The sequence below is a fragment of the Sciurus carolinensis genome, chromosome 4 (genome assembly GCF_902686445.1).
Source record: "Sciurus carolinensis chromosome 4, mSciCar1.2, whole genome shotgun sequence".
Lineage (NCBI taxonomy): Eukaryota > Metazoa > Chordata > Mammalia > Rodentia > Sciuridae > Sciurus > Sciurus carolinensis.
The window spans coordinates 126,709,023-126,736,929 of NC_062216.1; the positions used below are offsets into that span (position 1 = coordinate 126,709,023).

The 27,907-nt window shown below is 39.0% G+C and overlaps 1 protein-coding gene across 4 annotated transcripts in view; it reads left to right on the forward strand.

The window, feature by feature from the left end:
- The window catches only part of Dyrk2 (dual specificity tyrosine phosphorylation regulated kinase 2), a 56,641-nt gene extending 41,647 nt beyond the window's left edge, over window positions 1–14,994 (forward strand). For 2 of the 4 annotated variants that reach the window (XR_007108291.1, XR_007108292.1), the window contains exons 4-6: window positions 11,904–12,069; window positions 12,560–13,833; window positions 14,654–14,994. The gene's annotated coding sequence lies outside the window, so the exon portion shown is untranslated. The remainder of the gene's footprint in view (window positions 1–11,903; window positions 12,070–12,559; window positions 13,834–14,653) is intronic. The other 2 variants (XR_007108290.1, XR_007108289.1) reach the window with 2 other exon arrangements.
- Window positions 14,995–27,907: the final 12,913 nt, after the last annotated feature.

Consider the following 27,907-nt stretch of genomic DNA (forward strand, 5'->3'; position numbering starts at 1 on the left):
TGCTGCTGAAAAAGTCCAGATTGAAACAAGGAGAGATCTGTAAGCCAGGATCAGCCAGGGAAACATAGGGAAGGAATTACAGGTACAAAATCCTTCAGGGCAGTAGTTCACGTACAACATGGGTTAAGACTAAGCAATATTCTAGCTCTTGACTCATATACAAAGTTTTGCATGTTTTGGAGTAATTTCTATCAATATTCCAATATGGTAATATAATAATTTAAACTGCCTTAATCATTGAAACTGCCTGGCGTATTATGCCTAGTGCTGGCAGCTCAGTTCAGGAGGACAGTTAGGTGAACACCATTAGTGCTTAACTGTGTGGCAGCTGACATGTGGTGCTTTAAGTTCATTTATTTGTTTGAAATTTAAACAAATTCCTGGTTAGGAAATATCTATTAAAATCTTAGGGAAATTCCTAAATAAAGGAAAGGATTTTCACCATCAGTATCAAGTTGGAAATGAAGTCATTTTTCAATGTTTGGAAACATCATACTGAGTCTCTACAAGTAATACATTTTGCCTTAAAACGTATAGTCAGTACAATGCACAATAATGCCACCAAGATTAAAGCAGGAGCTAATCCTTAAAAGAAGCAGCATTGGCTTTGTGTGCTGGAGTTGCTGTAAGGGAGATTGGGTGCGGCAAAGCTGTAATCTGAAGATCATCAATGCTCAAAGTTCAGCTGTGCAGTTTGGTTTATTCATTGCATAGGCACCAAAAACACATTTTTATCCATTGATCTATTTTAGATTAATTTTATTGATACATAGAAAAATAACCAGTCCTTCAACAAAGTTGTAAAGTATCCACCCTTTAAATGTGTTTTCCTGAGAACATTCGTTTTAATTTTAACTTTAAAAATAAATGCAACTTTTCAGTTAAATTAACAGACAGATGGTTTGGGCTGAGTGTCTAGGAGGACTCTTTATAATACAGTTGCAAACATATCTATCATCCAGATCAGAGGTCAACAAACCGTAGCTCCACCTCACAAATTTGACTGCCATCTTCTTTTGTAAAGGTTTTATGGAAACACTGCTATAGCCATTCATTGGTATATTGTCTATTGTCTTAACTGCTTTCACTGCAATAGCAGAGTTAAATAGTTGAGATGGGGTAGTACAGTCTATAAAACTTAAGATACTTGCTATCTAGCTTTTTGCAAAGAAGTTTGCCAGCTCCTGAACTAGTAGAAGGAATTCCTGTTATAAAGTCTGTAGTTTTGCATGCTCTTAAGCTAGTCCATTCCTCCAGGATAGCCTGAGTGATAGCATCCCTAATAAATTACTCAAATATGTCAATGTGGTTTTGTGATAATACATCATTCTGATTGTTACCATTTCCCCCGTTATTCTAACCTATGCTAGATGAAGATGTTATTCTGTAAAATAGAATTATGAAACAAGTTAGATAGCAAGCGTGAAAGCCTATGGCAAGACATGAAATCCAGAGAAAGTGAAGAGGCTAATAAATGAGGGCGGGGTTAAAACTGACTACTTCTCCTTAAGTTCATATATTTCACAGCTGTGGTGCTAAGAGACAGATTGCCTGGAATGCCACAGGGAGGCTAAGCCAAGCACAAATGAGAGCATGAGGAAATTTTTCTAGTGAAAAATATTTTTCCTTACAAATTTGAAATATTTTCCTTTTTATGTTATATTCTCTCTCCCTTTTTTCCTTTCAAAATAGTGTGGCTTCATTCTCTGCCAAAAGTATTTTCTCCCTTTTGGTTTCTGCCCAAATAAAAATAAAATTCCTTCACCTGGTTCACATGGACCGTTTCACAAGCTAAGTGTACATGTTAAAAGAAGTAAAAATGTTTGAGTTTTTTCGGATGAAAAATGGAAAAAATGCCAAACTGAAATTAATTTTTAAACATTTTCCCCCATAATTAAAGGCAGAAGCATCAATAAACGCAGCAATTTTGAGGCAATGGACCGGTTCTCAGCCTGCGGACCCTGATGTGCTTCTTTTCCCCACCACAGGAAATGGGATCCATTCTTGGCCATTTGTAGTTCTGTAACCTGGGACAGGTCACTCTACTTTTTTGGGAGGTGAGGAGGGTTGTTAGTGGAACTCTCAAACAGGAGTAGTTACTGTTGACAGGGCTCTTCAGAGGACTGAAGGGGACTGAAATGAATTGTAAATCCCGTCTAAGTAGAAGGTGTTGCTATTGTCATCAAAACCTCCTGAGAATCTGCACTGGAGCCCTGAGATAGGGTCGGAAATGAAAAGCAAATTCAAGCATTTCTGTTACTCTTTAAAAGCCATCCTGGGCACAACTCTTGCAGGGTAAAGAGTTAAAAATAAAAGAAGCCTCAGGTTTTTTTATGGGCTTCAGTGATTCAAATCAGCCCATGAGCTATGACCATTTTTCCTTCTCTCTTAGCAGTGGTTACACTCAGGTTGGCATGAGATGAAATCCTGCTGCACACACTGAACTCAATTGCCCATTTGTCAGCATCTCTCCAAAGTCAAAGTGCCTTGAGCCACTTCCATTTGAAAAAAAAATTCCTGCTATGTTCAAAAGTGAAGAAATACCAAAATAGGGTTATGAATGTCATGTTGTATTTTTTATATTTATAGCTAAGAAATTAGTACTTTTAGCACATGCATTTGAGTAAGTATGAAGTACTTATTTTGCTTTTCAAAATAAACATGACATACGTAAGCAACATGAGTAGGGAGCACTGTAGGCAGTGGGACCCAAGCTAAAGGTTCTGTCAGGATGACTCCTTCCAGTCCTATGAGTGAATGTTGCTGCACATATAATCTCATTTGGGAATGATGCTAAACATCTGTATCTGCCACCCTCTCAAAACTCTTCTGCCTTCCCTCTTCCAGTTCCCCATTCCACCCCCACTGAGAGACCATTAGTCTGCAGTTATGACTATGTGGGGAAGCTGGGAGGAAAGGAATGAGAGGTATCTTTTATAATACTTTCTCAAATATTTTTCAAATGCCTACTATGTGCATAGGTAAGAAAATCACTGCTTGTTATGAAGATTTAAAAGGTCTTCTATAGGACATGTAAAATTATCAGAATAGTGCCTGCTTGCACAGTGAACAAGCCATAAAAACGGTTTTGCCCTCGGGAAGCTTAAATTCCAGCTCCCTCACTGCATTTTGCTGTCCATTACCCATTCCACAAGCTCATATACCTGAAACAATTGCCTGGTAATATCTAAAGATATTGGGTAAAACATGGGGGAATGCTAGTCCAGTGAAGAAGAAAAGGATGAGCTGTACTAAGGAAACACTCTTAAGAATTCATTAATCAGCCATTCAACAAGCAACATTATGAGTTAGACTCTGTCCAGGGGCTGCTAATATTGTAATGAATAAACTGATGTGGTTCCACACTCATGGGTAGGAAAGATATTGGATATATAAATTATTTTGCATAACGTGAGATTTTCTGCTGAATTATGAAATGCATGTATAAAGGGTATAAATAATTAAGTGTTCTGCTCCATTTGCTTTCTCAAAATGAACACATACACATGATTAGTATCTGGATCAGTAATCAGAACCTCACCAGCACCCCAGATGCCTCCTTGTGTCTCCTTCTTAACCCCCGTGGGTAAGTACTCTTCTGATTTCAAAAATCAAAGATGACTTTTGTCTGTTTTTAAACTTTATAAAAGAGGGGGTCATGACATGTTCTTTTGTGACTGACTCTTTTTACTCAAAATTATTGTGAGATTCATTCATTTTTTGTGTATAGCTGCAATTTGTTTAATGCTCGTTCCTTTATATTATTCCACTGTATCATGATTTCTTTTATCCATTTCACTGTTGATGGATAGTTGGATTTTTTTCCAGTTTGGAAATAAATTATATATAAGTTAATATAATGTTAACTGCAGTTAACATTCATGTAAATGCCATTTGTTAAATAGGTTCATACATTTCTGTTGAGCATATACTTAGGAGTGGAATTACTGAGTATCAAGTATGGGTATGTCCAGTTTTCTTGGACATAAAACAGTCAAACAGCATCCCAAAGCAGTTGTAATAATTTTCATTCTGGTCAGCAAAGTATGAGAATTCTGGTTGCCCTACAATATCTGTTTCTCTATATCAGCCATTTGGAATGATATGTTGTATTTTTTGCATTATGATTTTAACATTCATTTCCCCAATGACTAATGAAGGTAGGTGCCTTTTTATATGTTTATTTTCTGTTTGGGGATATTCTCTTGTTGAGTGTCTATTATGATATGTGCTTTTTTTTTTTCTATTGAATTCTCTTCCTTTTTCTAATTGATTCAAAGGAGTGTTTTCTATGTTCCATGTAAGAGCCCTCTGTCAGAATATGTATTGAAACTCCCTTTTCCCAGTCTCTGACTTACCTTTTTACTGAAGTTCTTAACTTTAATTTCATTCCATTGATCAATACTTCCCCCCTTGATGGTTACTGCTTTTTGTGTCTTAGGAAGGAGGATCTTGTGGAAATGGCCAGCTCAAGGCTGAAAAATTATTATATACCATATTACCTAGAACAACAGAAAGCTCAGTTTGTATGCTAACCCAAAAGAGGTAGTACATCATGAATTGTAAGAAACCCAAAGGCAAGAGATCTGCTTGTGCCTTTTCTGTGAAGACACATGGGAGGAGCATATGAAGAAAAATCAAGAAGCCTCTGCAAAATGCAATTTCCAAGAAGTGCTCTGAAAGGTGGGGTATAATGTGCAGGAAAGAGAAATACAAATTTGATGAAATGGAAAGTAGTCTTTGAACAGGCAGTGAAGGACTGTAGTCCAGCTAAGGGAGGCAAGGAGCATGATTATAACACCCAAATACCCTTATACTTCATCTGCTTTCTTTCCTCTTCTACTTTGACCTCTGCCCAAGTTCAAATCCACAAATTAAGATATTTCCTCCTGAGATGTGGCCAAAAAACTGGGTGGCAGTGTGAAAAACTCCTAAAATGCACCCATAAAGATGTCTCGCTTGTGAATACAGCCGTGTGATTGTATCAAGTTTGATGGCAGAGTTGGCCTGAAGATGGGAGAAGCTAACCTGGGTGGGCCTGATTTAATCACAGGAAATCTTTCAAACAGGGCTTTTCCAGATGGAGACAGAAGTCAGAGAGATGTGAAGAGTGAAGGGGATTTGATTTGAAGATGCAGGCAGCCACTTGAGAAAGAATTCAAACAACCTTAAAGAGAAAGGCCTCCTGGCCAGCAGCCATCAAGGAAGCCAGGCCCTTAGTCCTATAACCACAAGAGACTGAATTCTGCCAGTGACCTCAGTGGGCCTAGAGTGATGTCTACTCGAGCCGGCAGATGAGGACTCAACTTGGCTCACAGCTTGAGTTCCTCTTTGTGATCCTTGGAAGAGAGAACTGAGTGACACTGAGCTGGACTTCAGGCCTAGAGAACTGCAAATTAATAAACAGATGTTGTTAGAAGCTGCTGAGCGCATGGTAATTTGGTGCACAGTGAGAGACAAAATGAGAAATAATTTGAGTGATAGTGAAAAGTCACCTTATAAGGCAACAAATATGAAGGTGATGTCTGAGAAGGATGTTGCCAACTGTGGTCTAAAGGAAAGTGATGGGATAAAGTGATCATCTAATATTTCCTAGGGTGAAAAAAGGTGGAGGACTAAGAGGAGTATAAGAAAGGAATTAGGAGCAGGGAAAGAGGAGAAGAATGATTCAAATCACATGTCTGTCTGCACGTGAATACATGTAGGACAAGTGCAGGAAGAGTTGGTTGCCCATACCGAGTTTCATTCCATCATTAGGATGTGATCACGTTGTAATCTTTGAAGTGCTCTGGAAATCACAAGGGGTTTCCATATTGTGTTCAAGGGTGTCACAAGCACCTGGAAAAATCTATCAGAATTGCCTGTTTCTAAATTGTCTTTTTATTTTTAAAGTGAAAAGACACTCTTGTTGTCTTCGCGTCATGAACTTAGAAATCCATGTAAGAGGGCAAGTGACATGTTTCTGAAATTTTAAGCAATTTATGTGAAAGGAATGTTGTTGATTAGAAATTCCGAGTTCTCAATTACACATGCTTATAATTTATAAAAAATAAAAAGACAGACCAGAGAAGCTCTTGGGGTCCATGCTTGGTGGTGTGATACAGTGGAAGATAGTACATTTTGAATTGTAATTTTGTAATGTTATAAGGAAAAAGAAAGCTATTATAAGCGGGAACATTAGGACTCTCCAGTGCCTTGCCTTCTGTGGAAAAGTCTATATTTGTCATTGGTGTACTGAGCCTTGAGCACAAAGGCAGGGGGTAGCAAAAGAAGCCAGTAGCTCACCGTCTGATCCTGCCTTCACCACCAGTCCTTCATGTGTAACGAGTAACTTCTCTAGGTCTCACTTTCCCTGACTGGCATTTATTCTTCAGCTCAAAAAAAAAAAAAAAAAAAAAAAAAAAAAAATATATATATATATATATATATATATATATATATAAAGTACTTCTCAAGTACTTTAAACCTTTGGAACAAAAGGCAGCCTCTGGCTGACTTGGCTCATTTAAAAAGAGGTTATATAGAAATTCCTTTAATACCTTTAAAATAGTGTGTGTCTCTTTGAAAAATCAAGACAGTATTCCCATAAGGCCACATAGTCCCCAAAGCTACCAAGTCATAATCTCTAAAGAAAGGGTACCGAAGACAAATGTCACTCTGCCTTCACACAATTTCTTCCACGAGTGCTTCCATGTCCACTCCAGTAGCTTACATATGAACATAGATTTATATAAGCAGTCATTTGCATAAAATGAAACCGAAAGCCATTAGGTTAACACTATCATATGATTAAAGTTGAACTTAATTTGATAATACTTTTTTTACTTTTTTACCTTTTTTTTAAAATGTCCTGAAAAGGAATAGAGTTCAATGTTACTTTTTTTCTGTCTCCTGCTTGAATTTACAACCGATAATGCCATGCCATCAAAGAAGGAGTTTTCAAAAACAGTCAGGGATGGTAGAGCATGGAGGCAGGCTGGTCATCTTTATCCTTAGATTAAAGAGAGGGCTGGGTTGTCATGTCTCCTGCCAGCTGTCTTCCAGCGGATGAAATTGTGTAATAGTGTAGGACAGCAGGGACTTTAGAAAATCTGAGTGATCATCCCTCTGGGAGAATAAAATGCATAAATAATTAACTGAAATTCCTTTTTAAAGTAGGGTCAAAAGAAAATGAATGCTTCTGGATGGGAGTCAACACCCAGAGATAACCTCAGCTAATAGAGGATATGATGGCTCAGAAGATAAACAAGAGAGAGTGTAGGAGAACTACAAGAAAAACAAATGAAGGGAAATAGGGAGGGATACCATACAGGATGAGCTGGGAGGAAACAACTACTTGGGGACCAGCCAGGGAAAATTTGGCAGGGAGGAGGAGAACTTAGGAAAAAAACGAATCAAACCCATAACCTTGTGTGAGGGCTGGGGTTGGGTGTTGGGGGATTAGCACTCACTAGAAAAGTAGAAGAGCGTCTTATGCAAGGGATGGAACTAACTTCCATATTTAAGGCAAGGAAACACCACTTGAGGGATTTGGTCAAGGCAAGGAGCAGAAATCATCATGCAGGACCGAGAAGTGCCCCAAACAGAATGCAAGTGTTCCTTCAGGAAGTCTGTCAAGTGAGTCCCCACTCTCTCTCTCTTCTTTATGTTCTCATCCTTATCCCTTCAGATACCCTTTCAGATTCTTGCCCTGATTCTCCATTCTTTCCTGGTACTCTCCCATTTTTTTTCACTTTTGATATTTCTTACTCTATCCTATTGCCCTGAGGAATAGACATTAGAAATAGGATAAAATAAAAACAAAGGTGATGATAACAGATATTATTATATGTTACAAATATTATTTGTTTCTAATACATACCATTTTATATTCTGCATTTATATGTTCACGTGTAATGTTAGTTTAGCAGTTGATAGCGTTCATCATTCTTGAGAGTCTCCTCTCCTATGTTTATCATGAGATATGAATAGACTCTGGATTTGAATTTTATCTTGGCACTTGTGGCTCAGTTCTTTTTTTTTTTTTCTTAGCACAGGATCTCACTATGCTGCCTAGGCTGGCCTAGAACTCCTGGGTTCAAGTGATTCTCCCTGTCAGCCTCCTGGGTAGCTAGAACTACAGGCATACACCCCACACCAGCTACCATATGTGTGTGTGTGTGTGTGTGTGTGTGTGTGTGTGTGTGTGTGTGTTTGTATTTTTTCCAACCCTGGGGATTGAATCCAGGGCCTCGTGCATGCTAGAAAAACCAACCCCAACCCCAACCCCAACCCCAACCTTTTTTGAGCCTGGCCAACTAAGTGAGAATCTCAGCAACTCAGCAAGACTATATCTCAAAATAATAAATGAAAAGGGCTGGAGATGTAACTCAGTGGTGAAGTGCCTCTGGGTTCAACCTCCAGTACAATTGTTTTTTTTTTTCATTTTGATAGAGGTTCTTGCTAAATCACCCAGGCTAGACTTGATCTTCTCCCTAGACATCCTTCTGCCTCGGCTTCCTGAGTAGCTGGGATTAGAAGTATGTGCCACCACCCCCAGCTCTGGCTAATATCCTTTTAAAGGTATTCTAACTCTTGCTGGATCTCAGAATACCCATTCCCAAACCTGTATAATTTCTGTTGTTATTATTTTGAAATATATATTTCCTATAGTATAGCATGATGAAACTGTCAAGAAGGTTGTACTCATAAATATAATGATATTTGGTACTTTTAAAATGACTTGCACTACTAGAACCTGGATTTCTCAAAGATCCTTGTAAGCCAGGCAAGCACTATGAACTAGTGATTTATAGCCAGGAAAAAAAAAAAAAAAACTGAAATATAGAGAATTTAGGAACTTGCAACAGTGCCTTACAGCAAGTCGGAAATAAAACTGGAATTTAAGGGAAATATGTCGTACTTGACATTGGACTTCCTGTACTGGGAAACATTATGAAATAAAGGGGAAAATTATTAATTAGAGTTGAGGAGGTACTTAAATCAAGTTTATATATTTACCCAATTAAAAGCTAATATTTCATTAGTAATGCCATTTTGGATAGTACTATTAAAGAGCAATGTGGTTTTTGTTTTAATAATTTGATTCTTGATCTTTCATAATTAAAATTTGTCATAAAAACATAAATTTTCATGATTTTAAGTATAAGAGTGGAGAAAATGAAATGAGCTTAAGAATGATTGTTAAACTTGTTTTGTTCAAGTGCAGATTTATGCTGGCAAATTCCATACTAGCTGTCATCTATGGAAAGAAGAGAGATTAGTTAAGATGACATCTACAATTTTCAAGAGGATTTTAGGTTGCTATTAAAGATAGAGCTGTGTGCTTTATATTTCAAAAGGTGGTTGTGCAACAGTCAGGTGTAGGAAATTCAGATTCCTGGGTCTTATAAGATGGCAAGCCTGAGGGGAGATTTCTAGGTTGATGGGGGTTTTATTGTCTAGTCTAGAAACTGGTAGAGAAATGAGATCTCAAGCTGTTATGGAGGATGAGGAGACAAACAGGAGAAGGCGAGTAGGGATTAGGGATCTGGAACTTAGTCTGGTATAGCTCTAAAATTATGTCAGACCCACAGGCATGAAAACAACCAATTAAAACAGAGTGTTGATGTCCCACCTGTCACTTCCCACCTACATTAGTAAATTCTAGATTGCAGATGTAAAGTTCTGTGTCTCTTTGCAACCCACAACTCTTAGCCGCAGGGTGTATTGATCTTGGTTTGCATTTTTCATCCTGTACTGGCTGAGTGGCCTTCAATGAGGCCCTTCACCACTGTGGGCCTAAGTTTGCCTTCTGTACAAACTTGTACATTAAGGTGAGGGGGATCACCTTAATACCTCACACAATTGTCTCTTCAATTAAGTGAGATACTGGATCTGGCAGAGGTACTCTGTAAAATATAAAGTACAGTGGAAATAGTAATTCCTGTTAAGTAAACAGGAGATTTTCAGTGTCCTTCCATCACATGTACCCTGATGCCTCCTGGCTTGGTCTCTCTTTTGCTTCTACCATCTAACTCCACAGAGAGCTCTTCTAGAAGCTACAAAGCACATCCTGTCACCAGGGCCAGCTTAATGGGAAGCTGTCATAGACTCTTTACTCAGTGACTATGCTGAATTTAATGTCTGCTCTCATGTTCATATTCTTAAGAATTTTTGAACAAGGAACCTACATTTTTATCTAGCACTGGGCCATACAAATTGGATAACCAGTGTTGCTCATCCTTTCCTTCTAATTTATAACAAAATATCTGACTTTAAATTCCTTGGAACTTGCTTCATTTTCATCATCTGCTTTTGAGTATCTCTATATAGTCAATAATTATAAATTAAAATTTCTGATTAAAATTCTATATGTATACATATATATATATATATATATATAGAGAGAGAGAGAGAGAGAGAGAGAGAGTACGCTAAATAAAGTAAAAAATAAAATACAAATTCAGTGATTTGAATGTTTTCCTTCTAGACCATCAATATTCTGAATTTATGGAGCAAATATTTTTTCTATTCCTAACACGTTCCTGGCACATGGCAGATTGTCAAGAGAAGGTAGTGGAATGTGTGAACAAGATCACCTACAGTGTGTCAATCTATTGTGAGAGAAAGTTTCTGGATGATAAAAACATCTTTATAGTGTGATTTATGATTTTCTTTCATTCAGTGTGCTTTATAGTACCTAAGAGTATTTGACTTTCAAAAAGTCACAGATCTTCAAATTCTTTCAGTGTATCCCATTAAAACAGACCCTCTAGAGAAACAAATCAAATATATTTTAAATTTGGTTCCCAGTTACAATACTGATAATTCCCATTAAGAAAAGTTAGATTGTTTGACTTTGTGGGGTGTATCATTTGATAATTAAAAAAATGTAGAAATGTAAAAATTTGTTTGTGTGTGTGTGTGTGTGTGTGTTGCCAAGGAATGAACCTAGGACCTGGTGCACATGCTCTACCACTGAGCTACATCCCAATGCTCAAGTAATTTATAATTTGTTTTCAATCACAAGTAAAGTTAGTTTACTTGTGATTGAAAGATAGATTTCAGCTATATGGTGGACATCTCTGCAGGGGGAGGTAAGTAGTGGTGAATAGGAATGGAGAGTGTATGTGAATTAATCTATTGCTGCCTAAACAGTGGCCATAAAATGTCTAGGACATTTGTCTTTCACTCAGGAATCTGGCAGCAGCTTAAACAAGTTGTTCCGTCTTAGAGTCTCTCACAAAGTTGCAGTCAGGTTGTTGGATGGGCCATTAGGCCACCCAAGTATCCACAAGACATGGGGAATTGTCTCCGTTAGAGTGAGTGAAACAAGGGAAAGCAAGACAGAGGTTGTGACAACCTTTATAATTATAATCTGGCCTCTAGAATGACATACTCTCATTCCTGTATTCTGTTGGATACAAGTACCAACCCCAATCCAGTGGGAGGGTACCATACAAGTGTGGGGATATTGGGAGAGAGGAATCACTGGGACTATTTTGGAGGCTGGCTATCACAGAATTAGGTGTCCATTGGCCTATTCCTGAATTCTACATGAGTTCCCAATGTTTGGCTTCTTGGAACAGAGAGTAAGTCAAAGGCACGAACATTTATTATACATCTGCCACTTGTGGGGCACTTACCCTTCTTATTTTGATTTATTTTATTTTATTTTGACCGGGAAAGGTGGGTGTCATATTCTCTCTACAGAAGTAGATTTTGAACCCGAGGTGGTTGTTATCTGAGGCACACACTCTTTTCACAAGACACTCCTCCACAAGCAAGGTCATTGTTACAATGATTCAGGTGAAACATGTGAAAAACAGACAGGACTCCCTGGTGACTCAGATGGGAGGAGGAAAGGACACTGTGTAACCAGCACGGAGCCACTGGATAAACTTCCTCCTTTCTATTCACAGGCCTAGAAGGAGACTTTGACCCTCATAAAGGTACTGCTGTCTACAAGCCCCACCTGACCCTTCATCTCAAGATCCACCCACAGGAACCAGGCCCTGGCATGAGATGTCTCTGGAGTACCCTGCAGGAAGTGGGAGAAAGGCTCACTTCATGTCCATTTCAGATGGGGTCAGTGTTCTCTTTAACCCACCTTAGGTGAAAAAGTGATTTCTCTTATGGCGATGAGAGTGGCAGTTAATAGAAGAGATGATAGTCACACAGACAAGGTTAAAGGGAGGACCGTATCATCATGTGGAAAATAAAACCAGAGAGATATTTGATGCTTACACAGTGTAGTATAGAAGAATTTGGACAGCAGGTTCAAATTCTGTCCTACTCCTAGATCTGTGACTTAGGTCAATGCAGGTAAGCTCAAGGTCTTCCCTATAAATGTGGTGACGATGCCCACCTCACTAGGATTTGAAGGAATATGAATGGAGATACCTTTAATTACTACTGTGGGTAGCATATAGTAGGTGCTACATAGACTGTAGTGTATGAATCAGGTTCTCCAGGGGAATAGAACATAAATCTACTTATAAGAGGGGATTTTTAGATTAGTTTACGTGATCATAAGGTAGAGGGAGATAATCTCACAATGGCTGTCTGTATGTTGCAGACCCAGGAACCCAGAAGCTGCTCAGTTTAAGAAGCTGGGAACTTCACAGCAGAGGGATCAATGATGCAGACCCAGTTCAAGATCAAAGGCCTTCAAGCCCTCTGGAGAGTGTCTGGTGCAAGTCATGTTCAAAAGCTGAAGAATCTGGAATCTGATATTTGACAGCAGCAGCAAAATCCATGCCTGGTTAAGAAGATCTGATGGCACATGAGCTTCACCTCTTCTCCCCTTTCCCTTGCACCCACCTTCAGCACAGGTCTTCCCCACTCAGTTCACTGACCTACCTGCCAATGGTTCGGAAACACAGACACACCCAGAGGGATACCTTACCTGTTTTCTAGGTGCCTCTCAATTCAGTCAAGACGACAACCAAGATTAACCATCTCGTGGCTAACCATCAATGTTGTTACTTTTATTAAAGCAAATTATTTCTCCAACAAAAGATTTCCATGGATTGAAACTATGTAAATACAACTTTGCATTCTTAGTTAGATAGATGCCCAGTAATGGCAAGGTATTTATTTATGAAAGTATGCAGACTGCATCCTTAGTTACATTGCACAGCATGGTGAGGGAGCAGCTGTGGACTAGGCAGCTGTTGTGAATGTTTCCTGGAGTTGGAAAAACTCAGAGAGAGAGAAAGAGAGAGAGAGAGTTAAAATACTATTATCTTCTGCTGGAGTGATAACAAGCTGCAAGAAAATGGGGATAATGATGGTGTGGGGGTACAGGGCTGTATATGGGACAAACTAAAGCTGAGACAGATGAGCCAATATTGTGATGAATTTGAAGGCAATTTGTGAATATGTGCTGTGCACAATATCATCCAGGGCTTACCTCCAGTTATCAGCGTGTCAGTGGCAGAAAAGGGGAGAGCGGAACACAGAGTTCTGGTTCCCACCCCTGGGCTTTTCCCTGTTCCACTTCCCCTTGGGAAAGTGCATGCCACGTCTCTCCTCTGACATTTCCTGGTTATTTAGACATTAGCTCCAGCACAGCCTGCACAAGGTCTAGTGCCTGGTGGGAGAAAGTCAGTTAATTAAAGTCCCCTCATGCCATTTTTCATCACTTCTCTATAATTTTCATAATAAGGTGAAATCATCAAAGAGAAACCAAGATCACTCAGTGGAGAGATGCATGGAGGAGGAGAGACTCAGCACTTAGGAGAAAAGCTCCAGAGGGTGGAGATTTGAGCCAGCAAGAGCTGGGCCTGAGAGTTGGGCCTGAGAGCTTTGCACAGCTGTCTCTGGAGAAGGACAAGGAATATCTCTGGGGTATGTGCTGGGGCAGGGATGGGGTATGTGTTCAGTTACCAAAAGGAATAAGAGTTTCACTTTCACTGTGTCTTTGGAATGAAACAGCATTTTTAAAAAATTATAGATTATGATGGTGAATAGATCTATCTATCTATCTATCTATCTATCTATCTATCTATCTATCCATCTATATTCCTACTTACCTACATACATAATACAATAGTAAAGAAAACTATAAGTTGTCCAGGGAAGAGGGGTTGAAAATTAGTCAAAACTACTTTGTAGCTATGCCTGTATATTTGATATTTTTGTTTAAACTAAAAGCAGCAAAAACGCATACAGTTTATGTTGTAATGTTGGTTTAGTTTCACCAACTGAAATCTGTATTCTACATTACAGAAGATGGTTTCAGATACAAACTATTTTTTAATTAGACTTATTAACATATGACACCAAAGAATATTTCCAGGTATGAATAAGTTGAGGTACCTACATCAACCGCTTTTGTCTTTACGACATCATTCTTATCTTCGATTATGGAGGCCAGGTGAAGATAATTTTCTACAAAGTTTCCTTAATTTAGAGCTATTCTTTATATTGCCAATTTTGCAGGCGTGTCAGAGGAAAACATAGCAAGAGAAGGCTCAGTGCTAACCTAGAGTAGAAGTATGCATTTCATTCTCTAGTCTACATCATTTGTGGGTTATGTTTTCTGGGACTGTAATCTGTGTTTAAGTAAAAATATAGGAATTGAAGATTAGGTAATTAATCCCTTTGTTTGCTCACTATAAACAAACCATCATATAATTCAAACCACAATATCTCTGTCTCTCTGCAGGTTCATCTGTTTGAGCACATGAATCATGTTCTCCCCTCTTCACCTTACCTTGCCAGAGCAATATGAATTTAATAGCGTCCAGATGTCTTGGACATATTTGCTTGCTTCACTATGCTTTACACTAAGAGTAAAGATAAGGCCTTGATAGTTCTTTTTATTTCTTAAAGTTCATTAATCCATAAGAGCAAAATATTTCCAAAACATATATAAGGAAAATGAATGGATTACATTTAGACCAAATGGGCAAACCCAGGAGAATTTTAGAAAGGTTTTGGAGGTTGGGGAACTGAGAAAAGAACTTTAGATTGTGTAGAGGGAAATGAGGAGGCGGGAGGGGATGGGGGAAAGATAGTGGACTGCGACAGACATTACCCTATGTACATGTTTGATTACATGAATGGTGTGAATCTACATCATGTACCACCATAGAAATGAAAAGTTGTACCCTATTTGTGTACAATGAATCAAAATGCAGTCTGTAAAAATAAAAATAAATAAAAATATTAAAAAAGAATATATATTTATTCATAGAACTTATTTAACTTACCCACAAGAAACTTCAAATATTTCCCCTCAAAACAAGAATAATTGCCTAGCACATCCCGTCCTGATTTATAAATGTGGGGTCTGGGAGGTAGGGGCTCACATGGAATAGGACTCTTCCTGGGGTTCCCCAGATGGAAGGTGCTCTCACCTGCAACAAATTCTAGTTCCACACCAGTGGTTGCCTCTCCTTAGGGTTGATCCTTCTGCGGAGCACAAGGCTCTCCTCTTGTCTGCCTACAGTTTTTCTCTGAAGAGAAGATGGAGTGGGTCCCAGAGAGTGAGCCCCAAGCAGGGCAGAGATGGTTGGTCAACCCTGGAAGACATTTTCTTTGTCTTTCAGGAAGACTAAGCTTTATCCTCACTTTAGCTAAAAATGATCTTGTGTCTAAATGCTGGGCAGTGAGATTTAAGTATAAATGGTGGTCAGCTTCTGAGCACCTTTTCTGAGGGACAGCCATGTGTGTCTTGGAGTTCTCTCCTCCTTTGTTACTTTCCCACTTTGTAGACTGGAACTTGGACTACCCGAGAGAAGGTGGAGATGGAAACTTATCAAACTGAATTCTTAAAGACTTTCTGAAACCTCCATCACAGCTCTGAGTTTGTTATAAACTTTGATTTCGTTTAGGTAAGAGGGAAATACTTTTTTAACTCATCTAAATTACTTTTCTGTTGAATTTTCTGTCACTTGCACTTAAACAAGGTAAAGAGTAGGAGTTGGGGTTTTTGTTTTACATTGTCCAAGATTTTGCATATAGCAGCAATACAGAGATATAGACTCCTAATAAGCACATAGGAGAGTACAGAGTTTAATTGTAGACTAATTCCTGAGATTCTGAAGCAGTTTCTTGATCCATGTCAGTGGTGACTGGGGTCTCACAAGTATCCTTCAAGTATCCTAGTAGCTGTTAATTCGTAATGAAGAGTAACTTGTGAGCAACTTCCTAAATTTCTTTTTCCTCTTTATTTCTAAGACCAGTTAAGTGAGCTTCATAGAATTCAAAATGGGTTCTGCCCTTTGAAATGGTATAAAGGGTGAGTTAAGCATGATACAAATATTCTAAGTAGATATGTTTAAAAGGGGTCAAAGGATGCAGGAAAGAGTCCAGGATTCTCTAATTATCAAAAATTATACAAAATTTATAAAAAGAGCAGATGGGAAAGGTAGAGACCCTATTCAGAAAAGATAAGCTCAATGAAGATGGTTGTCACTATGTCAAAACCCCAGTTCATTGCAAGTTTTACTGTTTCTTACATCCAAGGACTTTTGTACTAATGAGAGCAGAAATGGTTCTGTCTCATTTTTTCTGAGATGTTGACTTGTCATTGAACTCGCAACCACAGATGACACCTCATCCTTGACTGGGAACCTCCCTTATACCTCATTTAGCACAGGGGACGGGAAGCCAAGCCATGGCTCATAGACCCAACGGTAGTCTGAGGGATAAGAATGCTATTCTCAAATGGTTCTCAAGAATGCTATTCTCTCACAGAGAAGAATAACATTTTATGACAAGAAAATTACATGAGACTAACATTTCAGTGTTTATAAATAAAGTTATATTTGCACATAGTCATGGCTATTCATTACACATTGTGTATGACTGTTTTCACACTATAGTAGCAAAGTTAAGTAGCTCAACCTAGCCTGCGTGGGCCACAGAGGCTCAGGTAGTCATTATCTGGCTCTTCACAGAGACAGTTTGCCAACCTCAGATCTAGCACAGTGTGCCATCTTGGTTTTGGAATTCAGAAGTAAAATCCTAAAATTTGAGAATAGAAAGAATATTTCTATGTCAGTCCCTGCTGACATCTCTAATTCATACATGGCTAGGGTCAGCAGTCTTTCATTCTTAGATATTTACTCAATATCTGCAAGGTTGGGGAACATTTTACAGAGATGGATACTGAGGTACACAGAGATTAGTTAAATTACCCAAGCACGCGTAGCTTGTAGGAGACACAATTGGGATTAGAACTCAGTTTGACTCTGGAATCCAGGTCCTCTGCTGCTCCTTTTACTTAAGAGTGAATGAATAAACATTTAATAGCCGCATTCTGTGTGTCAGTCTTTCAAATATGTGAAGGTAACTACCAAATTCCTAAAAGAAAAAAAAATACATTTATAGAAATTCCAAAAGCTAAAGCCATGTAATACTTATGGAGAAGCACAAGTGAATATAGTCTTATAGAACTTTCTGTTTTCTCTACCTAATCCATCATTCTAGGTGCCAACAGGTATGGGGTTTGAAAACCACTTAGTATAAAGAAAGATTGAAGCATTTAGAATATTTAACCTGGAGAACAGAACTCCTGTTAGGAAATCATGGGGGAAGTTTCCATGACATTCATATATCCAGAGGATGCAAGAACATTTTCCCCAGGACCTACTTTCAGAACAAAGAGACATACTTTCTAGATGCTTCGAGGAAACCTGTGTTAGGCAAGATTCCTCAAAAAAACAGACACCAGGATGAGATTATATCTGTTGGGCTCTCATAGGGAAACACAAGTGTGGATGGGAATAGTGATCTGTGAAGGCTGGCAGAGAAGTCAGACTCTAACTGAACTCTGACATGGAGTGAAGTTAAGAGGGAGAGAGGTTGGTGGAAGTGCTTATACTGTGCAGTCTAAACAAAATCTTAAGAGAATTTTTTAGTCAACATCAACTGACATACAAATTTTGTCTCCCAGGAACCAATGTGTTAATATTCCTTCGGATCCACAAACTTGGGGGTGACTACCAGAGTGCAGTACCTGGGCCCTTGATCAGTTGTGCTGTTGGAATAGGAGGTATTCAAGTTGCACTCTCAGGACTGCCACTTTTCTCCTCACAGCTCATTGGTCCATTATTAAATAATTCTTTTGGATTAAGTGCCCTGATTGGCTGAGGCTTGCATTCTTGAACAATCACTTTGGCTAGGGGGTAGGGATTGCAGGTCCCTTAAGTCCAAGCTTTGGTCAGTTCTTTACAGCATATGGGTAGTGGGAAGGAGGGACTGGTATCTAAATAAAAATCTAGTATTCCAAGGGGGAAAAGGGAATAATCTCTATGATACTGATATTCCAACCCAATCTATCTGGCGGCAAATTCTGTGATTGTATCTCTTCAACACATCTCTTAAAATCTATGGTGACGACAGGTTTTAAAAGTCATAGTTTTAGGAATATGAAGATGGGATCAGTTCTCACTGAAAAGCATCTTGTTATCTGTGATACGTGTTGCTAAGCCTCATTTTAAATCATTCTATAAACTGATCATGAGCTGACATTATGTACTAGAAATGTAACAATCATCATAGTTAATAATTATGGAGCAACATTTATGTGCCCAACACTGCTTTATCTCCATTCTCATACTTAATTCCCAAACACGCTATTAGATAAACAATCTTACTAGCTCCAGATTATTCAAGAGGATACTAAAGACTTAGGGGGTTAGGAAACATTCCTGAGAATATAACAGGTAAGTAGGTGACTGGTTGATTACAAAGTTCTAGCATTTCCTCTGCTTACATGACCATCTCTCTTCCAGCTTACTTCACCAAAGCATTTCAGATTTGCTTTTCAGGACTTCTCTTCTGGGTAAGATTGGGAAAGCTCTGTGTACTCTTTGGTACTGTATTAGCGGCACTACCCCCACACTGACTTGAGATGACTACTGAAGGCTCTTGAGGTTGGCACAATGCCAACCCAAAGGGCAAGTTGCCCTTAATGTCCAGTCATTACAGGTAACCAAATACAGTGCAGTGCTCAGGAATAACAGCACTCGACTGACCTTGTAAGGAAAACTGTTTAATGTATCCATTTGGGTTGCTTAGTTATGTGCTGATACACACCAAGATCATGTGGAGCTGGCACTTTAGGGAGCCAATGGAAAGACAGATGATGACCACAATAACGAGGGCTATGGAGAGAATTTCAATGATCATCTCAGTGACAACTCAGTTGATTACCGTAATCTTTACTGTGGTGTGCTGTGCTTGGGGGAATACAAATTAACAACACAGATAAGTAAAGAAGTGAGTATGTATTGAAAAGGCATAATGAATTTACAGAAGGATTCAGTAGAAGAGTTTTTAACTATCTGTGAAGTGCATTTAGAATATAATTCATTATATATAATATCATTTACTGTTGTTTTCAAGAGTACAACCATTGGGTTAAGAGCTGTTCACCTACATATGCTTTGAAGAAATATAATTCAGATAACTTCCACAAGGTCTAATTTTAATGCATTTCCTTATGTCTATACATTCAGGAAATATTCATGAAGGTTTTATTATGTGCAAGACACTACTGAATTTTAAGACATCAACTGGGTAGATCTGGGGTAAGGTCAGATTCTGCCTTCCTAACAAGTTCCCAGATCACCCTGAGTAAAAAGGGCTTCTAGAGATTCAACTAGAAAAGGTGAGGCACTGAATGTCAGAGCCCAATACCACTGTAGGCTGAGTCTGGGGAGGATGCTGCTCTCAACCAGTGGATGGGTCTCTGGCAACAGCACCCAAGCCAGCACCAACCACAGCATGCCCTTGGCTCCCCTGCTGCTGCTGGTCAGTGGGTGTGGTAATCCCTGTAGCTGGAGTAAGTTCCTATTTGCAGGAATTGTTCCAGTCTCTAAGACCTGAGTGAGAGCAGATTTCTTCTTCTTCCTCTGTAGTGAGGCATCGCTGCTTCCCACCATGACTCACCATAGGAGAAATTCTCCAAAACTGGGAAGGAAGATCAGGTCTGGACAACCAAAAGAGGATAAATGTCCACTGTAGGGACTATGTTAGTTTGTATATTAAAAAAAATTAAACTCCATGTAGTGATATGGCTCACCATTACATGATCCACTGTGCAGAGATAAAATTCTCTGAAGCCTGTGCAGTCACATGGCTTTGACCTTGGATGCACCACTCTTCTAGAATTCACCCTCCTAATGTCATGCTCATCTGGCCTCTTTCTTATTTGCAGTAAAAATGCTTCACATTCCAATTCTCATTTGCTTTATTTTCCTTTTTACTGAATTTTTTTTTATGAGTCAGGGAATATTGCTCTGGATTTAGTTTATGAGGGTCAATGAACTCCCAGAGGTATTCAGTTCATCCTTATGATGGGATTTCCAGGGCAATTTCTCCAATATTAAAAAATAAAGGTAAATCTTATGCTGCAGTTAAGAAGAATGAGAAATGTCAAAGTGTACACCTGTTTGTTCCCCTTTTAGGATCCCTATCCCCATCCAAACTGTAAGCTGGCTTTCATTAAAATGTGACATTTATCTTTCTAAAGTGAATTTGTCTTCCTATGATAAGAAGAGAAAAATGTCACCATTTCCTGCAAAATAAATAAATAAATACAGGAAGAGACACATGACGATTTTAATGTAAACCATAATTTGAAAATAATATCTTTCTTAAATATACAGTAATAGTGTATTAGTACACTAATAGAGGCAAAAATTCGTATGGGAATTCAAATAAATTCTGAGCTGGGGGGTAGCTCAGTGGTAGAACATGTGCTTAGCACAGCAGCACAAAAATAAATAAATAAATTCTATCATCCTCCAAGAATACACTGGAAAAAGATGCTTATCAAAACCATAATATAGACTTTTATTTCCTCATACTGTCTCTCATTGTTAGTGAAGAGCAGGAATCATAAATAGGCATTTTCTGTGTGAAAAATGAAGATTAGTAGGTTTAGACAGGGAAAAGGGGTAGATAGGGAAAAGGGATCCAGGAAAATCAGTCACCTGGCTGAATTTCCCATTTTTTAATCAAGTCTAAAACAGCACATCAATGAAGGGTCCAACTGATGGAGTGGGCACAAATCCTCAAGAGCTAGACAGACTGCCCCAGACCAGGCATGACACCACGGGACAGACAGAGAAGCTATGTGCTCTTTTCATCTCCACACAAACAGAAAAGACTTAGCTCATCTAATTTTAAAACTAACCATGGGGATCTTCAACATTTATTTCACAAATACAGCAAATCGGAAGTGCTTTGGTCTGGAGGTCAGTCCAGGACCCTGATTTTAATTCTGTTTCTAACACTCTTTCCTCATCTGAAGAATGAGAGGTTTAGAGTAAGTGACCATAAAGATCTTTCTTTTGTGACATGTGAATCAAAAGACTGAAATGATTTCTGTCTACAACATGCTCTGTTAGAAGAAGAGGGATGGGATTAGGAAAGAACTTTAGAGGTGGGGGAAATGAAAAACTTGAAGAAACACCTAAAGAAAGATGAGAAATGAAGAGAGGTCTTCAGTGGGTAGTTAACAAGAGGAACTCTAGTCACAACAGCCTGTTGTCCCTTCCCCCGTCCCCTGGAGCTGTGGACTGAGAGAGAGTCTTTCAGATACTCAGGAAGTCAATCTGATTGTTCCCAACAGCTAATATCTGTTTCTTGAGTAGCTTTCTTCTGAATGAGATAGCTATAGAAACCCACCAGGAGGTGAAATGATGCTTTGGTGACCAGCAGAGATAGCCAGAACACTATCACTCCATGGGTAAGGTAGGAATCCAGTTTAATATTGAACTTTATCCTTGATCGTGAAGGTCCTTCTCTTAAATAAAGGATCAACAATTTGGTTCCATTAAATGTGATTCAGAATCAGAGAGGAAATAAGAATCAAATTCTTATCAGTTTAAATCAAAGATTAGCCACTGTCATGGAAGTATCTGAATGAAAGTGACAGGCCTTTTGTTTTTCTACAAACAGCATGTTGAATAAAGAAAAGGGAGAGCCTGTGTTTAAGAAAAGAATTATTTTTAAGTTCTCTAGTAGTTGGATATTGACTAGATTTATTTACTGGTTTGAACTGTGAAAGGGAGCAAGCAGAAAGGACTTTTATTCTGCTTGGACACTGAACACAGTAGCTCCACATAACCCTTTTTAAAGACCTACCCTATGCCAATCTATCACACACATAATACAGCATGTACAAAAAACTCTAGGAGTCTGATGGATTAACCCTCATTTTGGATGCTAACCCTGGATAGCAATTCTGAGGTGCAGAGGTAATCCTCAAGGTTACAAATGAGTTAAACTAAGGTCTCCTCATTTTGAATCAGATGTGCTTAGAGCTACTACCGTGCTTCTGGAATCATCTGGAAGGCAGAGGCAACTTGGCTGTGAAAGGAGTACATTGGGCTCAACTTCAGAGCAAGACACCAACCAACAACAGCCTAAATATACAGAAATTTGCCCAGCTCTAAGGGCATCATTGTATATTGGGACTATACCTTACAGTTGTCCCTTCTGAAATAGTGTACTGGTTGAATAAATGAGTGGATGAATGTGCTTGCCTCTCTGTCGGCAGGAGTTGACTATGCCTGACCGTGCAGAAGTATTTCCCCAAAGAATGAATCCTGCCAAACACAAAAAACTGAAAAGTTAATATTCCAAATTGGTCTCTTTGTCTTGTTTTCTAAAAATGGATTTTAATGTCATCCTATAACTTAAGGTCAACTTCTCAACCTATTCAAGTTCTGAGAAGTGCAATATAATGGTCAATGGCCAAGTACACTGTATGGAGCTCATTGACTGTGAAAAGGAGACTTTCTGAGTTGTGGGGTGAGCCTGTGTACCCTTGTGTCATTTATCAGAATTCCAAAAGAAAAAGTTACATGTAAGTCATCAGTTGTCTATCAGTAGGAAAACCTTGAATTGTTTGCTAAGTAGGAAAGTAAGTTAAAAACAACTCTTTTAATAAAGATTTTACTTCCTGTATGTAGCTTTATACATTATCAAGTAGCCACAGACTCATTTATAAATCAAAGTATTCAGAGTGGAACAGGAGCAGAATTATCAGCATTCATGTTCTTAGCTGTAGGATGTTTCAGACTCTAGATAAGAGTGGAGCTTAAGACAAAAATGGTATCTACCATAGGTTAAACATTTAAAGTTTGGAAAAAAGACCTAACAAATATGCAACTATGGACTTTTGGAAACAAGTGCCAGTCATGGAAGGATAAGGTGAGAACAATATGGCGTGTCAGTATAGTGAGACTGTCATAAAATATGGCGATGGATGGGGTGACTCTCCAACTTTGTACCTGGGTTCACAGTATTCCACATGCACATCATGCTCTTATCCAGAAGATGACGGACATAATGAGAATCACAGATGCAGAGCTATATTTGTTGGCACAGGAAAATGTCCAAACATATTGCTGACTGGAAAAGCCAGATTCTAGGACATTATGTAGAATTACATCTATATGTGCACATTCATAGAGAGATGTCTCCAAGGATATTCAGCAAAATGTAAATGAAGTGTGGGATTTCAAGTGATTTCTACTGTCTTGTTTTTGCTTTTCTGTATAAGCAATTTTATTTTTTTCTTCTTTGGTGTGTGTGACTGGGAATTAAAGCCAGGTCCCTACACATGCTAGGCAAGTGCTCCAGCACTGAATTACATCAGCCCCCACCTCATTTTTTATTTTGTTTTTCAGAAAGGTTGTCTCTAACTCACCCAGGGTGGCCTCAAATTCTTGATTCTCCTGCCTTAGTTTTCTGTGTAGCTGGAATGACAGCAATCTGCCACTGTGCCTGGCTGCTAATTTGAATTTTTATGTTTATACTCAGAACAAAGAAATAAAACTAGAAAGCATTTTTTAAAACCAGAAAGTAATACTATACTCATTAGAGCAATAATCAGAAGTTAGTTTAAAAATGTGAAACCAGTTTTTATTTCCAAGAGATAATAACATATTTACAAAAGCTACCTCAATTGGGTGGCCTTTTATTGAGTCACTTCTTTGACCATTTGCATGGTATGTATAAATACAGGCTCTAAATGGAATCCACCAAGGTATTCATATGAAAAGTAAAATCAGAATATACAATTTAGGTCAAACGTCTGAAACTTTAGTCTACATAATATCAAATGTTTAGCTGTTTTCTCTCAGGTACAAAAAGCCAGTAAATTATGAAGTTTGCACTTGCCGTGCAGACACTGTTAAAATTATTGAGATGCAAGCCTACAGAGAAGGGGAGGAGGCAGGGGCCTTTGGTGCTACGCAGGTCTTTTCAGGGACATTTGTATTCAGGAGAAATAACAGTGTCAGTAATATCTCAAACACAAAGGACATTGAAATGTTCAGGACACACAAGAAATAGTAACACAATTCAAATAGCACTCCATTATCAGAAGATGATACCACTCTCGAATACTCAAAGATAGCAAAGTGTTTTTTCTTACCCTCTCCCCTCTAGTCCGTCACTCCGTATTTCTGACACTAAGTATATGGGTATTTCCCTCACCCCACACCAGCTACAGCCGTTCTCCAGCAGATTCTCCAGCAGACATCAGCTGGGGCTCCTCCAGTGCAATTCAATTCTGACACTATTTGCCTGGAGACAGTGTTGGATCCTGTGGGTCAAGGATGCAGTCCCAGACTGCCTTTCTCCTTTCAGATGCCAGGGGCAAGTGCAACTTGTGACCGATCCTTCTGACTGGCTTTAGGTAAGAGTTCCTATGAACCCTTCCTGGGTTCAATTAATTTGCAAGAGTGGCTTGTCGATCTCAGAAACACTTTACTTACATTTATCAGTTTATTAATAAAGGATATAACTGAGCAGCCAGAAGTAAAGATGCACAGGGCAAGGTATGGGTGACAGGACTTGGATCTTCCATGCCCTCTCCAGGAAGCACCCACAGGAACCTCCCTTCACAAGCTCAGTTATCAGGAATCTCCCCAAGCCCAGTACTTTGAGGTATTTATAGAAGGAAACTTCATTACATGGCACAATTGATTAAATCATTGACCATTGATGATCAATTCAAGCTTCAGCCTTTCTCCCCTCCCTGGAGATTGTGGTTAGGAAAAGTCCCGACCTTCTAATCATGCCCTGACTGGTCCTGTGAACAACCCCAATCCTGAAAGTACCTGGGGGCTGCTAGCCACCAGCCCTCTCATTAGCATCCCAAAGACACTCTTATCCAAAGGTTCTAGAAGTTGGGTACCAGGAAATGGAGTGAGACCAAATATAAGTTATTTTATAATAAACCACAGTATCACAAGAGGTTTAAGATTGAAATGGTTCTCTTTTACTCTATGTTCAGAAATTTGGCATGTGGGAGTTAATGTAAAAAGATCAGAGGACAACTGGAGAGAACTGGATTTTGGTTTAAACAGGAATGCCTCTCTGTAAACTTCTTATTCTTTGCAATGAATGAGCGTTGGCATTAGAAGGCTGAACCACACAACACATACGGAATATTAATATTCAGTAAACAGTCATGATTGCAGTCACCAAGTGCCGAATATCTGCAGCGTGAGTGTTTCCAGCCTCCTTTTAAAATAGTGCAGCTGTTACATTAATGGGCGAGGATCCAGGGTAAAACCAAGGAATAAAAAATGTTGCATTTGATTAGTTCTAGTGGATATCATCTTCAAAATGCGACTAATTTGATAATATCAGAGCATTTCTGAGGGAAGAGAGAAAATAAGAATAATGTTGTGTAAACAGATAACATTATTATTTCCATCTCTTTTGCCATCAACATTCTAGAGGCAAAATGACAGCGAGGAAGTGAGAAATAAATGAAGCAGCCTTTCTGTCTGCGGATAATCGCATGATGGGCTGACGGTTCTGGGCCGGAGGAGCGAGAGTGGGCCGGATGCAGACTGGCTTCCCCCTTGGAATTGTCATAGGGGCTCAAACTCATGGAATGTTTAGTATGATCCTGGCCCTTTGCTAGCACTTCCCATAGGTTAGAGCATTTCATCTTCACCACCACCCAGCAGAGTAAGCACTTCTATCACGGTCATTTTACAGATGTGAAAATTGAAGCCTGGAAGTCAGGCAGCTTCTCAAGGTCACACGGTGTGAGGGGGCCTGGCATTCGTGCTCAGGCCTGCGGCTCCCTCAGCCACTGTGATCTATTGTTTCTCAAGGTGGGCTGGGAAGGACGGCGGTGCTCTAGGTAGCCCACCAGGTTACTGGTCCTCAAGTTCTAAAGCAGCATTTTGAGGGAGGGAAATCGAATTCTTTTTTCAAATTTTAAATTTATACTTTGGAAATAATTTCCATCAAGCCCATTTTTATGCTGTTGTCTTTGAAATGCACCGTCTCTGCCTGCTTCTTTTCCCACCTTGCCCTCTGTGTGTGTAAAGCAGGTCTACAGAAGAATTAAATTCATACCTAATTAGAAAGTAAGGAAGAAAGGAGGGGCCTGGGAATGATTACAAATAAAATTTGGATTTTGAACCCAATGACATTGCGATGGTTTGGATAACTGTCCCTCAATGACCAACATAGTAAAGGCTTGGTCTCCAGTTCATGGTATGTTTTGGAGGCAGAGGAATCTTTTATCATTTTTTTAAGTTATTTTTATTGTAAAGAAATGGGATACATGTTGTTTCTGTTTGTACATGGAATTAAGCATACCATTTGTGTAATCATATGTTTACATAGGGTAATGGTGTTTGATTCATTTTGTTGTTTTTTCCTTCCCCCCACCCCTCCCACCCCTCTTTTCCCTCTATACAGTCCTTTCTTCCTCTATTCTTGCCCCCCTCTCACCCCTCATTTTGTGTCATCTTCTGCTTATCAGTGAGATCATTCGTCCTTTGGTTTTTTGAGATTGGTTTATCTCACTTAGCATAATATTCTCCAACTGCATTCATTTGCCTGCAAATGCCATAATTTTATTATTCTTTATGACTGAGTAATATTCCATTGTATATATATACCAGTTTCTTTATCCATTCATCAATTGAGGGGCATCTAGGTTGGTTCCACAACCTGGCTATTGTGAATTGAGCAGCTATGAACATTGATGTGGCTGTATCTCTGTAGTATGCTGATTTTAAGTCCTTTGGGTATAGGCCGAGGAGTGGGATAGCTGGGTCAAATGGTGGTTCCATTCCAAGTTTTCTAAGGAATCTCCACACTGCTTTCCAGAGTGGCTGCACTAATTTGCAGCCCCACCAGCAATGTATGAGTGTACCTTTTACCCCACATCCGGAAGTAGAGGAACCTTTAAGAATGGGGGCCTAGTGTGAGAAAGTTAGACCATAGAGGGAGTGCCTCCCAGCCATGAGGTGAGCAGGTGGCTTTACCATGTGCTTCCTGCCATGATGTGTTGCCTCGCCACAGGCCCAAAGCAGCAGGGACATCTGGACTGGAACCTCTGAAACTGTGAGCCAATATAAGCCTTTCTTCCTTTTGTTTGTTTTCTTTCTCTGTCTCTGTCTCTCTCATTTTTTTTTTTTTTTTTTTTTTGGTACTAAGTATTGAACCCAGGTATGTTTTAGCACTGAGCTATATCCTCAGTTCTTTTTATTTTTTATTTTGAGGCAGGATCTTGCTAAATTGCTGAGGCTAGCTTCAAACTTGTAATCCTTCTGCCTCAACCTCCCTAGTTGCTGAGGATTACAGGTGACTATCACCCATCAAGCCTAGTAGCCCTTCATCTTTTTAAGTAGATTATCTCAAGCATTTTGTTACAGCCATAGCAAGTTGATTAAAACACACAGGAAGTATTCTCGCCTTATTTTGTCTAGTGACTTGAACATGGACAGAGAATATTAAATGCTCCTAGGAATTCAAATCACTATTAAAGTCCAATTTCTCTTAGGTTCAAATGTTTTATAAAAATAGGACCAAAGATTACTCAAGGTGAGAGGTGAGGGATCAAACATTTTTAGCATTTTTGTAATGGGTCTGGAACTTTTTGTATATCTCCACTGACCAAAAGGAAGGACATCAG